At 56.8% G+C, this 17,789-nt stretch overlaps 1 protein-coding gene across 4 annotated transcripts in view; it reads right to left on the reverse strand.

Annotated features, from left to right (window-relative positions):
• EPB41 (erythrocyte membrane protein band 4.1) overlaps nt 1–15,905 on the reverse strand; it is an 89,925-nt gene extending 74,020 nt beyond the window's left edge. The window contains exon 1 of one of the 4 annotated variants that reach the window (XM_067311596.1): nt 15,846–15,905. The gene's annotated coding sequence lies outside the window, so the exon portion shown is untranslated. Of the gene's footprint in view, nt 1–6,699; nt 6,776–14,311; nt 14,553–15,845 lie in introns of those variants that run through there. The other 3 variants (XM_067311586.1, XM_067311595.1, XM_067311585.1) reach the window with 3 other exon arrangements.
• Nucleotides 15,906–17,789: the final 1,884 nt, after the last annotated feature.

Genomic DNA, 17,789 nt, shown 5'->3' on the forward strand with positions numbered 1-17,789 from the left:
ATGATTTCTCCACCACCGCTCCCCGTGAGCTGGTCGTGCGTCGCACATGTGTATGCACGCACACAATAGGCGTATTCGGTTTACGTGCCTTGCTCGCACACTTTGCTAGCAAGTGACAGTCTCGAGAGCAGCAGCAGCCATTTCGCATAAGCAAACAAGGTGGGAGGAGAGCAGGTGGCTTCGTTTTGCCAGCTCCTGGCCCGCTGCCCTTGGCTCCTCGTCTGAGATTTACTGTTGCCATCAGCAGCGCTGATTTGGCCGATAGCAGAAGGCCAGGACGAGGTGTAAAGGAAATCTCGCTTTCACTTGCTTTTACTGTGAAACATGATCTACAGCAGAGAGACTTCGGGTGAATGTTTCACCTAGAAGGAAGGGGTGCTTCAGTCAATGCTGAGTTTCTCAAGCGCTCACCCCTCAATTTAGCGTGCAGAGCACACAGCAGAACGCACTGCAGCAGTTCACTTCTGACAGGTGCAATTCACCTCTGCAAACTCAAGAAATTCGTAAGAGGAAATAGAAAAGGCTAAAACACGTGTGCGCACAGTAAAGGCAACCTGAAACATCTACATTTAGCTGGCTCTGTATCAAGCATTTAACCAGTGAAGATTAAATCAGTTCAGCCCATCATAGCGCTCTCCCTCTCCGAAACCAGCAATCAATTTGGTGTTGAGCGAGTTATTTAAGGACCAAACAACAACCTCTGCACTTAAAGGGACTAAGTGGCTGCTAATCTTAGTCGGCCTTTTGGCAGTTAGTCTCAAGTTTTGCCAAAACCAAGCTGTTCCTCCCATCCTTTTCTGCGTGGTCATCTCCTGGAGTGCTTTCCTTTGCTGGTTTTTAAACTGCAGGAGTGGTGCCATTTAAAGGCTGTTGTCGCAAAACGAGAACCCCACGTTCTTCCTCGTGGAGGGTGACTCACTTCTGAGCCACTACACCTTTTTGGTACAGGGCTGACTTATCCAGTTGCCTTTCCGGAGATGGGGAGGGCAGAGGGGATATCTGGGCAACTAAGCCTGTCCATCCAGGAATTCACATCCCAGCCAGAATCTGGTTAATTTATGCAAAAAGCTCCCATTATGGGTTCCATCGGTTTGCACAAAGTTTATGTTCTCTTGAGTCAGTGCCGTGCAGCACAGCAGACTAACTCCAGGAAGAAAGAGGAATAAAACAGATGAAGAGGAACATCAGCTCTCTCCAGGCTGCATGCCAGTACAGGCAAGACCGGCTCCCTGGAAAGTCAGCTTCGTTCCAGGGTTTAGAGACAGCGCGTAAAGCACGTTTCTGCCAAGACGCACCATTTAAAGATTAGAAGAGGTCAGCTTTAAATTGCAGGATCAGGTTTTCATCTGGTGAATGTTTCTACACTCAGAGGGAGAAACACTTTTCCCCTTAAGCATGAGTAGGAAGTATTAAACATAAGTGGCTGCACTTAAAGTTGCTAGGAAGTGCTTAAACCCCCTGAAGAATAGATTATACGCGATGCTGTGAATACAACTAGTACAGGCTCAAGAAGAGGCAGTATCAGCATGGCACGAGCCTGAACTCCAGAAATAGTCCAAAAAGTGAACTGTATCATGGAACAAGCTAGCTCAAGAGAGACAGCCAGCACAACGGCGCGCTGTCCCCCGTTAGGCTGCGAACTCTCCCTCTCTTCGAGCATTTAGCAGTTTTTCATTCCCTAGTGGCTTTAGTGAAAAGAAGGCGCAACTAAAAATAGAGGAGCCCGGTCAAACAGAGCGTGCCATTCCCTGCCCCTCGTTAATAAATTCCGGGAGACGCTGCTGGAAACCTCGATGTTTGGGCAGCAAGAGGAAGTTCAAGCCCTCCGCGCCAGACTCCTAAACCAAACACTAACAGCCAGCTTGGCTAGAGAAACAGATGTCACTTCAGCAGGGGACAAGCTCGGCTACGTAGCCTTTGTTGAAATAAACCCAAAAATAACGGGAGACAGAAGAGCCACACCACAAACAAAGGATGTCAGGGGCTGATTTACTCCTTGCACGGATGAGAAGCCAAACTGCAGTGAGGAGAGGCTCTGGGCTATTTAAATAACACCAGGTGGATGTCGTTTAAGCTAGAGAGTCTCCCCAGAAAGACACCAGGTTAGGTGAAGCTTTAACGAGAGACTGCTCAAGGCCAGATTTAAGTCCATACTGTTACTCTCCCAAGCGCAACCTGCGGTCTGGGCAAAGAGCCTCCCTTGGCTTCAAAATACTCACAGCTCTCTGGTTCAGCTGATGTAGAGATGCAAAGTTTCAAGATCTGTCTCTAATAAACCCTGATGTCCACACCTAGCAGTAAGTTAGAGAGAGGTGCTAGGCAGAGATCCATCCATACATCGCTTTTAATCTGAGGGCCATGCAAATTCATCCAAGCTGGCACTGGGTAACTGACAGCAGCTCCTTATTAGAGACCAGGTTCCCTCATCCAAGTGGCTGAGCCTGCGCATCAGCAAGAGTCATCTGGCAAGATTTAGCATATTTATTTAAGATCTTTACTATAGAGAGCAAATACAGCTTCTAAACAGAGCGCAGGCTCTTCCCCTAAGAGCTGAAGCGCCGCACCACCTTGTCCAGCGCCATTTCCCCCCCTCGACTATCTCCTTGGACCTTGCAGGTTTCATCTTAAGCTACTAACTGGATCAGACTTGTCACTCCGAGTCCTTCCTACAGATGATCCCGCAACCTAATACAGGCACAGCCAAAGTTTGCTGAGGGAGGCATTTCTGCAGGTGCACAGTGATTAATTGGTGCACATTTCCATATCACAAATAGAAAAGAGTTCTTAGCTTGGTTGAAACGCGGTATATTAACCTTTGAAACTGGCAGTCATGGACACCAGCTTCAAAAAGATTAATATCAATTAATATCCCAGAGGATAGCTTCACATTTCTGCCTGTTTTCCTGTAGCTTTACAGAAAAGGCATTTTGAGACTTTATTTAAGGTCATATCTTTCCGCCTTCATTTTATAAAGAAAACCCAAAGTTGTTCAGATTTATAGGCAGAATCCAGGTGCTGGGAGCTGAGTGAGGGAATCAGAAGCTGTTGAGAAAAGCTGTGAGTATGGATGGAGAAACTAAGAGGAGGGGGGAGTAAGCATGCTTCTTTCGAACAGTTAATCGCTAAGAGTCGTGCTCTGTGGGAAAGGTTTGTTGTTGAAATAAATATTGTAACTCCGTGAATTCAGCGTGTTCTGCAGAGGCACGCACGGAGCTGCACGATGTTCACAGCAAATCTTTTAAGCTACGGGAGGAGAGGCAGCGGCAGCCCCGAGATGCACACTCATCCCTGCACTCCGCTTTCACCGCAGACTGCTTCAGAAAGCGCTAATAATCATTAAGCTGCCATCTTTTATTTCTAATTATTTGTCTCCCCAGCAGGGTTCCTGCAACCATCAAGTACAAGGGAAGCAAGTCTCAAAGGAGTAACTGTTTTGAAGAGAGGGCTTGCAGCTGCCACTGCGTGAATGGCTCTCCAAGAACAGTAGCAACTGCTGAAAAACTACCCACAGAGCTGGGAGGAGAGGAGCTCTGTTTAGGCTAGTTTTCAGTGTTGATTTTTAGGTTAACTAAAACAGCTCTTCTTAAGCGACAAGAGATGCAGAAAGCTCAATTGCTTTGAGTTTACTTTCGTTTAATTAGATCGTAATTCAGAAGGCAGCACTGCTATTTTAAACGCCACAATGACAACTATTTCACTGCCTTACAAAGCACTGAAGTGAAACCACTGAGCTAAGCCAGCCCTAGAACCTGACACTCCATCAGATTTTGATCGTCTCTTCTGAAGGGGTGGAAGAAGTGAAAGAGATACCCCGTTACCACATTTCCAGGAGAGATTCAAAGTAGAAAATCTGACTAAAAGGTGGAAAAGCAGGAAAGCTTACTTGTTCTTCCTCTAGGAGCTGTATTTGAAATGAGAATTACAGGAAGGCCTTAGTTGGCACCACAACAGCTGCTCAACAGCTCTGGGTAGCGATGCCTTTCTCTAGAAGAAGGGTATCCATGCGTTCAGGAAGAGAGAAATAATTTCACGTACAGGTAAACTTTGAGACACAATACCTACCTCCAAACATCACCAATGCCAACATATGGAAAGACAGAGCCACTAGCAGCAGCAGCCAGCTTACGGACACACTGTGGTTACCATCTCCTTTGCTACAAACGTAGCTCAGAACATTTTTTTCAGCCAGCATGCATCTCCCCACTCCTCACTTAGGATTTCTTGACAGGCTTCAAATAATCACAACATATGTGGACCTTAACATGAAGGTCAAGAGCACAACCTCAAATGTCACAGGCGCCTCTTGCTGCACGCACATCTTCAGCATTTTGCTTCCTGGCTTCTGCCCTCCAGCTTCTCGCAGCATCTCCCTTTCACGGAAGCTGCTAGTGCGTTACATTTACAGCTGATGCCCAACACTTATCAGGCCTGGAGATGAGATTCACTTACTGCAGCTCCTATATATTTTACATTTACCTCAGAGATAGATAAGCCAGGCTTAAAGATGGAAAGGCAACCTGAGCCAGCTGATTTCTCCACTGGGTGAAGGTCAGGACCATCCCTGATCCAGTGAAACCAAAACGCACAACCTTTATCTTTGCCATCACTAACAAGGTACCATTTAATCTTGGTTAGCAAACAAGAAGGCTAAGACCAAGTATTCAGCAAGCAGCAAATTTCATCTAGTGCCAGGGTCAAAACCCTAAAAGGCCAAGATAAACAGGAACACTGAAATGCAAGTGTCTACCCGCTGTGCAGAAGATGACAGACAACAGACCGTCCAAGCACAGGGGAAGTCACAGTGAGACTACACTGGGGGAGAGCAGACCCAGGGCTTGTTCAGGTTCCCCATTTCCCTTGCCCTTGACCAGAGACAAGGTCTTCTCCCCGTTCACGTGCATAGGTCTACCCCAGAACAAGATCACAACCAGCTTCACGCTGCACCAAACATCAAGGACATTGCTCTTTTCAAAGTTACGTCTCCTCAAGCTAATCTGCATTAGCAGTGTCGTCCTGCGCGGTACCTGCTGTGCTTCTTATCTAAGGTTAGATAAGATTTACGTCCAGTGCTGCATACACATCTCTGATACAGCACAAACAGATAATTAACTAAAACAGGCAGGCCTGAAAAATAAGTACCCCTGCAAGGTACCAACAAGTTGTCACATAGTGATAACCAGACGAGTGACTGTGTCCTGAAGGTCTGCTCAAGCATGAAGGAGGAAGAATCTTCCTGTCAGTCGCCAGGTCCGGGGTGCCCTGGCCAAGCCTCCAGCAATGACGGTTGCTGCACTGGTAGAGGCAGGCACCTCGCTGACCCACTCCGACGGTCACGCGGGCGAGCACTTGGATTTTGCTCCAAATGCCAGCTCCCGTCCAGCACGCAGCTAAGGGGCATTGCTTGTAGTTACACCGTGTGCGAGGAGGAAGCTTATTCTGCATTTGAATGACTGTTTGGCACTTGGATGTGAGCTCAGCACCTCCAGTTCTCTCGAGGCAGATTCTCTAGTTAATGATCCTTCTCTTAGAGACTGGCTAGCAAAGAACAGGGAACAGCTCATTCAGAGCAGGAGACAACCACTCAGCTGCCATATATAGTGCTTTACTTATTTCTCCGCAAGAACAACAGGTTTATGCTTCAATTTGATTCATCTCTCCTGCCCTCCCAAATAAGGCATTGTATAATAACGCCGAGTTTAAGAATAAAGCAATCTGTTCCCGGCACCTTCCTCTGCTTTCCTTTCAAGTCTTTCATGAGTGACTGACAGTACCTTGAGCACTTGGGCACAGAGCAGAGCTGCTCTAGATACTCCCAGTCATCTTAGTTTCTGGGAGAGGCGAGGACATGACTAGTGGGGTGAGATGGACAGGAAAGGGGAAAGCTTAACAGCAGGATATTTTATACGAAAAGAGTCACTTAAAACTTTCTGAAGTTTCCAGAGATAATCTCAATGCAAAGAGACCCCTTTCCTCTCCCCCACCCCAAACACACACCCAGGCTTTAATACACGAACCGCACCCCACAGCCAGGTTCAGGGGTAGGCACTGAACCCCGTGCCGCTCTGCCGGGAAGAAAGATCAGAACTCAGCCCGCAAAGACGATTTCCCCCCACGCAGAACAGGATCTCAGTGAGCACCAGTGCACTTCTCCAAGCTCGACACGCATTTCCTCTCCTCTCCTGCCAGAAAGGCCCCGGGCTCCTCTCCGTGCCCCGTGAAGCCCCGTCCATCTGCGGGTTTGCGAAGGGGAAGCCAGCCCAGCACCGTGCTCTGGCCTTCAGACAGTCCCTTATATAACCACAGCACTGATTTACCGTCACAGCTGTCAGGAGGAATTTGGGGAGAAATAGGGGGTCTTGCTTTTCACGCCCAAGAAAATCTCCACTTCCATTTGCTCACTTGCTGGTGCTAGGTGTCCTTGTGCCGGAGGGTCAGCGCTCAGCAGTCCAGGCCGGCAAGAACAACTGCTCTTGGGGGCATTTTCATGTTACAGTCTTAGCCTGGAAACTGCTAGATGTAGTGCTTTTCAATACCCAAAATCTTAAGACATATACACACACATGCGCACACACGAGAAACCCTGCTGTTTGCTAACAACCAGCGCTCCGAAGTTTAAGACAGAAGAAACGAGCCAGGCCATTACTTAAGTGATCCATATCACTTATTCCCTCTCACCGATCTAAGAGAGCAGGTACTTACCCAGAGATGAGCCGGCCGGGAAAACCACATCGGCGAGGCACCAAAATCCATCACAGGGCAAGGTACAGAAGAGAAAAAGAAGAGACATTGGTTAATAAGGAGTTACAGTTAAACATAAAAACCCACACACACCAGCCAGAAAAATCCCTTGAGCCACAAAGCCAAGCGCTCTCACTTGTATTTTATGGGAACTCTGCAACAGGGCCAGTCCGAGTTTCCCCAGAACCGGTGGTAGGACCAGACGGAGGTTCGTATTGGGGTATTTCTTAGAAACGTAAAGATGAAGCGGGGGGAGGGAGAAATTCGCCCTACGTTATTTAACTGCTAGTAATGCTGCAAGTGGCGATGCAGAAGTCCTTCGTCCCTCGCTCTCCAGCAAGCACGACCGCCGCAGACCCGGACGGCGCCCTCGGAGGCACGGCAAAGATTAGACACCGCCAAGGCCAGGGTAGAGGCAGGCAGGAGAACGAGCGAGCTGCAAGCGGAGGCCACCGGCTGGCCCTGGCCACGCTTCTCCCCCGGTGCAGCTCAGCTGCCTTCCATAACTCTTCTTTTAAACTTCAGCAGGCGCTGGCAGGGGATGGGGCACAACATACCAGCGTGCCTCCAACCCCGGCTCGGAAGGGCTTCCTGAGCCCTCTAGTGGGCTTTAAAAACTCAACAAAACACCCACAGACTTAATTTAATTAACGCTTTGCCAGAGGCCTCTCAACCCTAATCCTCCCAACAAAAGGATCATTAAGGAAATGAAGAGATTCAAGAGCACTGGCTCTCTAAGCCGCAGCCCGGCCGGGCGCGATCCGGCGTGCATGCGCCGGGGCCCAGCCCAACCAGGGTGCCAAAACGCAGCCAGATCCTTGGCCTCTGCCTCAGCCCGACCCAGGGTCCGGGGACCCCCCAACACAAGTGCTTGTGTCACGGCATCATGCCGCACCAGGCTCTGGATCTCCTCACCCAGCCCAGAGCCTGGAGCACCATGATGGTCGAGGCTGGTCACATCCTCAGAAACACGGGGCTGCAGTGGTACTCATGGACACCGTTTCAGGGGAGATGAACCCCCAAACATCACCTGCACCCCAGGCACTGTCTCGATGGAAACGGATGCTCCCAGCCCTGGAGGCAGGGGCTGCAGGGCAAGGCAGCTGCAGGGCCTTTGGAGGCAGCCCAAGAGAGGCTCTCTTGGAAAGCATCTCCATTTCTAAGCTCCGGATCCAGACCGCCACGGCTGCACACAGCGGATTCGTGAGACTACTCACCAGCACGGCGATCAGGAGCAGAACAGATTTTAATTACAGGGTAGAGAACGTTCCCTCTGGGTTCGTACGTCAGCGGGAGCCTCGGTGGAGGCTGCGCTACCCCATGGGACAGGCCGTGCTCGGCAGAGCTGGGCCCTAGAGGAGGGCCACACGTGGCTCTGAATTAAATCGAGTTAGGTGGTGCCACGGGAAAAACCCGGGTGCCAAAATATTGCAAAGCGAATACACATAATGTTTCTGCCTCCCTCCAAGACTCCTCACTCCAAGCGTTGTCCCCACAAAGCGCTCCAGCACAGCCCACCACCGCTCGTCTCACCACATCCTGGCAGAGACCACAGCCAGAGGACTCATCCTGAACAAGCTCAGCGACGGAGCTAGAGAAACACTTTCAAGAGGCTCCCGAACGTGCAGATGCACAGCTACTGGCAGGAGCATTTCCTAGCGCCTTGGCAGGCCCTGCCAGGTCACTGTGCCTCGGTTTCCCCCTCTCCGGGAGGGGATGCAGGCGTCGCACCGCCCAGGGACGAGGCACGGCTGTCCTCATGTGCCAGCAAAGCCTATCACAGCCCCTTGCATTTGAGGACAACCCCATTTTCAGTACGTGCCGCTTGCCGCTGCCCCCTACCCTGTTCCTGCATCCCTTGGGGACGTGCCTCCAGGATAGAGCTGATGCTTTGAGGCCTCCTTGCCCAGAGGAGATGGGAACAACTGCTCCCAGAGCTAATGAGGCTGTCCTGCTTTGACCTGGGGCACTTTTTGGCAGACGCGGCATAAGCAGTCCTCTCCATATTCACCTCCTGGAATAAATCCCAAGAGCTCCGGTCTCCCAAGCCCGAGCAAGAACACAGATGGTCACAGAGATTAAAACACACAGAGAATTAACCGCCCCGTGCAAATGAGCTTCTTCATCCAGCCCGGCGCTGCCAGGTGGTTGGAGGTACCGCGCGCGGATGTCATCATCGCGGTTTGCTACGCGCTGATAACAGGCTCGTATCGAGCACAACCAGAAAGGCAGAGTTTTAAGGAGGTTTGTAGGGAGGGGGAGGCAAGATGCAAACCGCCAGAGGGAGGCAGCTGCCGTAACCACATTTGCCTCCTGCCACAGCAGTAGGAAAAATAATTCTGGGAAAAGACCTGGCCCACAGCGTGGATCAATCCTCCGCTCAGTTGTCCTCGTGCTTGCCCACCGAAAGCCAGCTTGGTTGGCTTCAGCATCACCCTACGCCCTAACCAGGGCACACGCAGCACCGCGAGCACGCGGGCTGGCAGCCGGGCAGCGAGGGAAACCCACGCTGGCCACTGCTGCCTTTCCTAGAAGGCTGAAATCTTGGCACCCAGCTGAGGGCACGGGATCCCTCGGCACAACACACCCAAGGAGGACCAGACCGTCACACGGAGCTGAGCGACCTTCCCGAAAAAGGCAGGCCTTGATGGGCAATGCGTGCCAGGCTCCCTTCTGGGAACGCAGCTGCTCGGGGAAGAACCATACCCTGCGTTCACGAGCGCGTTAGCATCACCAGGGATACGTTTGACCTGCGTTTTATTTTTTAAAGACATCTCAAAAACAGAAAAGAAAAAAAAATCTGGAACAAAGCTGAATTCTCCCGTTCGGCCGCTTCCCAGCTGCCGGTCGGTATTTGTAAGGAACGGGTTTCAAGTTATGCGATGATACAGATGACCGCGTTTGCTATTAAAAGCCTCCATTCCGCATCCGAGGAAATCCCCAAGCAGCGCCGACCCCATCTGCCGGCGCGCAGCGAGGCTGCTCGCGGGCGCAGATGGGATGAGGCCAATCCGTACCACACGGGAGCGGTTTACCTCCACGTCAGCCGCACGTGCCTCGAGCACAACATCAACACAGCCAGGCAAAGTCACGTTACAGCCCAACGTGGCTCGGGGCCGGGCCAGCGTCCGCCCTCGATTCTTCTCGCGCTCCGCGTTGGAGCTGGCGCGGGTGTCGCGGAGCAGACGCCGGCCCTGTTTGAGACGAGCTCTTAGCCCAGGGAAAGAGTTCCCCAATCATGCATGAGCTGCGCTAACAGGGCGGCTAACGCCTACGATGATGCTTCGAGGCATCGGTCCCCCCTGCCTCCCACCCACGCCGAGCAGGTGAAGCGCAGCGCCGAGACCAGGTTCGCCAGGCCGCGAGCGAGCTCAGAGCTTCCCCGAGCTCTCTCACCCCGTCGCTGCGACGCGCCGGCTCTTTGCACCAGCCGCAAGCCAGCTGTGGTGCCACCGCGGTCGGAGCTTGGTCACTCTGAGGATTCACGACACGTGTCAAGCCTCACAGCCCTTGCTCAAATCCCGCTCAGGTCAACTGTGGCCAGAAGTAATTACCGACATGAAAGGAGCTAGAAGTCACCTCTGATAAGAGGACGTATTGGCGCCGTCAGGCCTAGGTTCCTCGTTCTGTTTTGTGGCTGCCCAGGATGCCAAAACTTGCCAGGCATTAAGTGGATCAGCAGGAAGGTAACCTCATTCCTGGCTACCCAACAGAGCTTTCTTGGGAAGAGCAGGAAAAGGCAGGTTTCTTAGTCACCCATTCACAAGCAGGAGCAGAGAACATTTTAATAGGATTCATTCATTTAATTGAATAGCGCACGGGACACCGGTGGTTTTCTATGCGTTGGCAGAGGGATGTAGGATGAGCAAATGGAAGCGCAAGGGAAGGCACTTCCGAGGGGCCAGGCAACGCGACGCCCGCCTCAGGCCGGCATTGGGTTGGGTTGGTTTTTAGGGTGTCAGCACCCTCCCAGGAGCATTATCCCAGGTGCCTTCAAATTACCAGGACGCAGGAAGAAGCAGAGGGGACAACTCTACCCTAAGAGGCATGTCTCCCTAAGACAACCAAAGCTTCCTTCCAACCTCTCCTTCCCTTGAAAACTGCAAGCGAGAGATAGCGTTAGAGCCTTCTCTCTCCAAGGACGGCAGGGTCCGACCAAGCCTCACGCGAGGTTCAGACCACACAAAGCCACTTCTACCCGACGCTTTCTGCCTCCGAGCAGGCACTTGGGAGGGGAGCCCAGATGGTGCCTGCACGCTTGTCCTGCTCGCGGCGTGCTGCACACGCATGGCTGATATATCAGGATTTTCTCGGGGGCATCAGGAGGGGACTAGAGACAAACCATGCTAATTGGATAGACGAACAGTCCTCTGCAGCCCTATAAAGCTGGGAGCAGCTGCTCAAGACCTCTTGCGGACCACAAAACCAGTTTCATCTAAGGAGCAGGAGTGGATTAAACCCCGAACACCCCTTCCTTTTCACCGTGCAAACGCCTTCCCCCCCCGTTGCAGTTCAAAACTCAGACCCAGAGATGAAACCAGGAAGTTCAGCAAACTTTGAGCAGCAACAATAGCAGGAGGATTTTCCAGGCCTTCGAGCTTGTTTTGCAAGTCCCAGATTATGTAAAGCGCCGGTCGGCATTGTAAAGCGCTGCCTGTTTGGCTGCCGAAGCCAGCTGGCACCGCGCGCTGCCCTCCCTCCAGCGCCTGTAGCAGAGGCAGCGGGGTCTTGTGCAACACCCCAGCCTGCTGCTTGAATTCCTTCTCAGGCACCTTCAGCTGCAATTGCCACCACGCAGCAGCAACCGTCTTGCATTTCACACGTCACTGTTACGTGATTAACCATCTTCCCAGAGCCTGGGTTTGTTTTCCAAGCCTCCAGACTCCCATCCTGCCTAAGGATTAGGTACTAAACCAATGGCCCTGGAAGAACGGTCTCCTTTGTGTCTACAGGGCGGCTTTACCGCGTCGCTGCAGCTAGGCCTAGCGGTGAGGTATTCCTGCCATCGCTTAACTAATCCTTGGCTTTTCTGCCAGTTGGGATATGCTGGAGGAGCAAAGTGGTTATCACTGCACACTAGGAAAACAGTAGGAAACACTAGGAAACACTGTGAGAGGATAAACTCGCTCCGCATGTGGCACCCTGAAACGGCCAGCTGGAAAAACCCCAGAAGCGCCCCGGACCCAGGCGGGATCCACGCCGGCACCCTCGGTACGGACTCCACGCGCTCCCGTCAGCGGCGGAGCGGTGTCCCCTGGCATTCGCTTTGCACGCACTTCGAGCCCCCGTGCATTTGCCTAATTGAGCCCTAACGAAGCGCGGAGACCTATTGTGGGCCTGAACGGAGAGCAGATGTGTCCCCGAACCCCTCCGCTGCCGGGGGGAGCCCGCTGCCGTCTCCAGGGTGATTCAGCAGGAAGAGCTCACCGGGAAGCGCAGGCCTGGATGCTCCGCGCAGCCACAGCCGCGCGCAGCGCTGCAAATTCAAGACCCCGACGCTCAGCCTGAGCCAGGGAGACAAAATGCTCTGTTCATCAGCAGCCTCTAGTGGGGAAAAGCACGCAGACAGGCCGACCGCTCCGCACAGTCTCCGCAGCCCCCTGGACCCGCCGTGCTTCCCACCCGGGGAAGCGGCACCGGCCAGGGCTCCCCGACCAGCGAGCTCCCCCGGCTAAGCGCCGAGAGCTGGCTGCAGCATCGCCCCGGGCAGCCGGGCTCAGAGCCTCAGATCAGTCACTGGATGAAGAAAAACACACGAAAGGGACCCCCGACGCATCAAAATCCTTTCTGGGCAGTTCACCGAAAGCGAAATTCCCAGGCTGATGGTGGCTGAAGCCGGCCCCTGTGCTGAATCACGCTTCGGAGAGCTCCCGTATCTCCGACCTGCAGCATCCAGCACGGCTAAGAGCCAGTTTTAACCCCAAACTTTCAGCCACTGCGTCTTTGAGCCTCGTTCTCCCACCGTGAGCTGGGAACACGCCACTATGCTAAAAATCACGCAGAAAGGAGCGGATCCGCCCTTGGGGCTAAGGACCATCTGCAGCCCTCTCTCCTCCCCCGGGAACGGCTGACAGCTCCGGATCAGGCTTCCTAAAGCTCAGAAAAAGCTTCATTAAAATCTCCATAGGGTCGCGCACCCGGAGAAAGGCTGATATTTTGCTTACCCTCCAAGCGATCTTCACCGCCCGGCGGCTGGGAAGGGCCCGGGAGCAGGCGGCGCAGGGAGATGCTGCTTGCGGACAGTTCCCGGGCCGGCCAGGCTGCGCGCCGGGAGGCGGCAGCAGCGCTGCCAGCGTCGGTACAGCCGCACAGCCGCGGATGAGAAGGCACTTTCGAGCCAGGCAGGGCTTTCGACCCCTTTCGAGAAGGCCTGAAGTTTCCCGTAGCCAAAAGGGGGACGGCGGCGCGCGAGCGAGGGCGCGCGTTCGGGGACGGGGGAGGCCCACGCCGCCGACGGAGCGGCTCGAACGCGACCCCGGAAAAGCAGCTCGATGCATCGAGTTCGCTGTTACTAACTCGTTACCATCACAACACGCAGGAGCAGCACACGCCTCACTTTCGGGAAGAAACATGTGGAACTGGCAGCACTGAGATAAGCCGGGGGAGACCCAGGTTTAAGCAAGCTCGGAGCAAGCGCCCGCCGCTCGGAGAGGAGCTGTGCCGCATCTGCGCCGCCGGCCCGCGCGGACCTCCGCACCCGAGGGTCAGGCAGGTTTTGCTCCGCTCCCGAGTCGCACGAGCGTCGGCTGCACCTTCTCGGGGACAGGCGCAGCTGCACGACCCATGTGCAGATTTAGCGCAAGCGGGGCAAAAGCTGCGGAGGAAGGATTAAGCAGAACAGGGAACCTCAATCCCGTGTTACTTGACGCTCTGGCACAGTTGCCAAGTTACTCCCACATACTAGCCCAGTTACTCCGGCAGAAAAAGGATGCGGAAGCGAGTGCAGGCGCTCCCACTGGACATGGGCAGGATCCCTGAGCCCAGCTCTCCAGCCACGTCCTTAAAGCCTTGAACACCCACCCACAAGGAACGGAGCAGCAAAGGGCTAGGGATGGGTGCACCGTGCAAGACCCTAATTTGCTAGAGATGGTTTCGGGGTGCACCGTGCAAGACCCTAATTTGCTAGAGATGGTTTTGGGGTGTGCACCTCTGCACAGCCTGACCTCGCGCAGGCGGAAGGGCGCGCGGCGCTTGCCACCAGCTCCCTCCCGCCGCCCTGCCGCGCCGGCAGAGCCAGCCAGCAGACTTGGCAGCGGCTTCGCTCCGGGCGCTTGCAAACACCACCCAAGCACGGACTCACCAGCCCCGGCGCGGGGGCCGGACCCGCAACCCCCGCCGCAGCCCCCTGGCACGGACCGGGCTGCAAGCGGGCACCGCTCCGCTCCCCCCAGCCGCCGCGGACGCAAAGCAAACACTTCCCACGCACGAGCCTCAGCGTAAGTTAATCCTGCAGCGAGGAGACGGCTGTCCCGCAGCGCCGAGCCAAGGCACACCCCTCCGCTGCACCGCGGCCCTAAAGATAGCGCCCGTCCCCTGCGAGCCCGGCGAGCGGCTCGAACCCTGCGGCACCTACGCTCTCCCCGCCCCGCGGCTCGCGAGAGCCCACAGGCGGCCTCGGAAAGGGGGGAAGGCAGAAGTTGCCGTTTTGGCACGCTTGGCAAACTTGCGAGCCGGTTCGCCGAGTGCCCCACGTGCTGCTTATGCTGTGCGGCGGCGATATTCAGGAAGAGAAGAGGAGATTCCAGGAACCGCCGAGGACGCTCGGCCGTGCCGCATGCTCCTCCAGTTGCAACATCAGCACAACGTGCCGCCGTCTAAAAGGAGATGTGGCGAGATAAATACCCTGTTTGTGCAACAGCACGGGGGAAACGGCGCAGAAAGGCAAGAGCCAGATGGGTAACGCTGCCAGATTGAAGGCAGCATCGATCTGTGCTCAGACAGGTATCGACAGGAGAGAGGGAGGATCCCCGGCGCTCCCGGGAAATGCACGGAGCCATGGCGCCCGGCTCCAGAAACGGCTGCAGAGGGCACAGCCAGCAGCTCCGGAGAGGGGAAACGGTGCGGCAGCTGCAAAATCCCCAGGCCAAGGACAAGCAGAGTTCACGCGCAACCCCAGCGAGCTGCAAGCGCCAGCCACCTCTGGGAAATCAGCGCCGGAGTCGCACGGCAAAACCCGAGCTGCGGCCTCCGTGCGCAGGGGTGGCCGGCGCCGCTCACCGCCCAGCGACCCCCCCACGAAACCCCAAACCGAAGCCAGGCGCTTGACAGGCCCCACGGCACCCGCCCCACGGCAGCACCCTCTCTGCCCGCAAACCGCCTTGCGGGTGGCCCCGGCACCGAGGGCCCCTCGACACCCTCCTGAAGCCGGGCCAGCTGCCGGGCACCAAGGGGGAGCGCAAGGGAGGGAAAAGCCGCGGTGCCGCCCGTGCCGCCTGGTGCCAGTGGCACCGCGGCTCAATGGAGAGTCGCGTGCGCCCCAGGAGCAGTGATGCGCGGCACCCCAAAACCCCCTGGACCTCCCCCCCACCCCGCAGCCCCATCCACCTCCCCGGCCTGACCCTGCTGCTGCCACCCCCCCACGCACCCCACTTCCCCCCCAGCCCCACAGCAAGCTGGGCCCTGCTTTGGCACCTGGCACCCCCCCCAGCTGCCCCCCAGCCCTAGCAGAGCCCCCACCCCACACCTCCCCTCAGCCCCATCCAGCCCCCATCCCCACTCAGCGCCCCCACCGCTGCCCCGGCTCCCCCCACTCCCAGTCTGGCCCCACTGGGGACTCCCCCGGTCTCGGAGTACCCCACACCCCCCATAACCCCCCCCGCCCCACACCTAACCTGACCTCACTGTGCCCCCCCCATACCCAGCCTGGCCCCACTGGGGCCCCCCCAGTCCCGGAGCACCCCCGTTCCCCATAACCCCCCCCGCCCCACAACTAACCTGACCCCGCTGTGCCCCCCCCATACGCAGCCTGGCCCCACTGGGGACCCCCCACTCCAGAGCACCCCAACCCCCCCCCCACTCCCCCACCTGACCCCTCGGCCGCCCCAGAGCGCCCCACACCCGGCCGGGCCCCCCCGCGGCCCCCCGACACCCCCAAGCCCCCGGCTCACCCGGGCCGAGCCGGACCCCGCTCCGCTCCGCTCCGCGCTGCCCTCCACCTGCACCGCCTGGCCCCGCCCCCTCTGACGTCAGCTCGCGCCCCGCCCCCCGCGCCGCTGGCCGCGCCCACTAGCTGCCGGCACCGCCTGTCAGCCGGCCGCGCGGAGGGGGGGGGGGGGGCGGGGCCGGCGGCGGTGCGGCGCTGCAGTGGGCGGGGCGGGCAGGTGGCGGCGTGACGTCACGGGGGCTCGGAGGAGGCGGGGCTCGGGGGTATCCCCAGCGGGGGGCACCCTATGGGGTGGCGCGGGGTGCGTGACATCACCGCGGGGGCTGGTCCCTCCTTATGTCATAGCGCCGTCGTGACATCACCACTCCATATAAGGAGCACCTGCTCCCTGCAGCTTCCCCATGGCCCCCTGCACCTCCAGGGGTGCCCAAAAGTATCCTGGGATCTTCCAGGGGCACGTCCAAAGGGAAGAGGATCTTTTTTTTGGAGAAAAAAGAAAGAATTAACCCCAAAACACCTCCGCTGTGCCAGGGCGAGCCGAGCTAGCAGGGCGCCGTGCCGTTCCCTCTGCAGCTGGGGCTCCGCGCTGCTCCTCCGCGAGCGCCTGGGTCAAGCGATGCCAAAGCAATCGCTCCCGGGTTTGGGGTAACACCGGTGCTGGTGCCCCCCCACCTTTTTCTTTCCTTTCTTCCCCCAGCAGATGAGTTGCATTTTGCTTGAAACCCTTTTTATTCCACAGGTGTCAGGAGCTGCGCGTCCCGCTTTGGCTTCCCAGGCCCTCGGGGGGTGCAAATATTCACCGCAAACTCTTGGGGCAAAACAGCCAGAATAAAGACTTTTTAAGATTTTTTTTCCCCCCCTGTTTTTTATTGGTCTCTTTCTAGTGGGGCAAAAACCCTCTTTCCCTCCTGCTTGGGTTGCATCAAGGCAATTCGTTGCGCCAACTCCGTAACCTCGGAGCCTCGGTGCCGGCCGGGGGGAAGCCGCAGCTGCACCCGCCGCTGTTTCTACCCCGGTGCCCCTGGCAGCGTGGCCAGGACCGATAAGGGTCCGTCCGGCAGCGCATGGGGCCGCGGCTGTGGCCTCTCCGCGGAGGCCGCCTGCCCTGAAAGGGTGCCTTATCCCCGGCAGCCGGGACGCCGGGACACGCCTCGGCTATCGCGGCGGCGCAGGCGGCCCTCGGCCTGGCCGATAAGGGAGGAGCAGCCCCGCGGCCGGACGGCGCTGGGACATGGCCCCCCCCGGGCGCACAGGGCCCCCCCGGGGCGCCGGGGGCAGCACGAGCCACTGCTCTCACCTGAGGGACACCTGCCAGGGACACCAGCGTCCCTTTGCTGCCGGCATCCCTGCGGCCCGGTGCTATGGCTCCAGTACACCCAGTACTCCCAGTAAGGCCCTGGCTCTGGGTGGCCCCCGGGGTGCTGGCAGGTCCTGGGGCTGCCATGGTGCCACTGCCCTGCTTGTCCCCAGAGAGGGCAGAGACCTCGGCAGCGTCCAGCAGGCCTGGGGACGGGACCGACCGTGCCGCATGCTCTGAGCCTCAATCCCGGTTCTCCAGGGACGACGCTCGAGCAAGCGGGATCGTGGTGGAGGGAAAGGGGCCCCTGGTCCCCCTCCCCATCCCGGAGCCGTGGGGTGCACCCGGGGCACGCGGCCCCATCCCGTGACCCTCCCGGAGCAGCGTCACAGGGGCGTCACCTCTCCCGAGTCCCCTGGAAGGGGGGAGGAATGGGCACAGGCTGCTGCACAGCAATAAATAAGCTAAAAGCCCCCAGCTCTGCTCCTGCTCCTTGTGATCCGCACAGATCAGAAACAGCCCCAGGAACCCAGCGGGAACGAACAGTCGGAGGCAGCATGAACGAGGAGCCCAGCTCCGTAGGGCGACAGGGGTCCTCAGGAGGACTCATCCCGACACCCAGCTTCCCTGCCCTCTCCCGGGGATCCCAAA

This window comes from Apteryx mantelli, chromosome 27 (assembly GCF_036417845.1).
Source record: "Apteryx mantelli isolate bAptMan1 chromosome 27, bAptMan1.hap1, whole genome shotgun sequence".
Lineage (NCBI taxonomy): Eukaryota > Metazoa > Chordata > Aves > Apterygiformes > Apterygidae > Apteryx > Apteryx mantelli.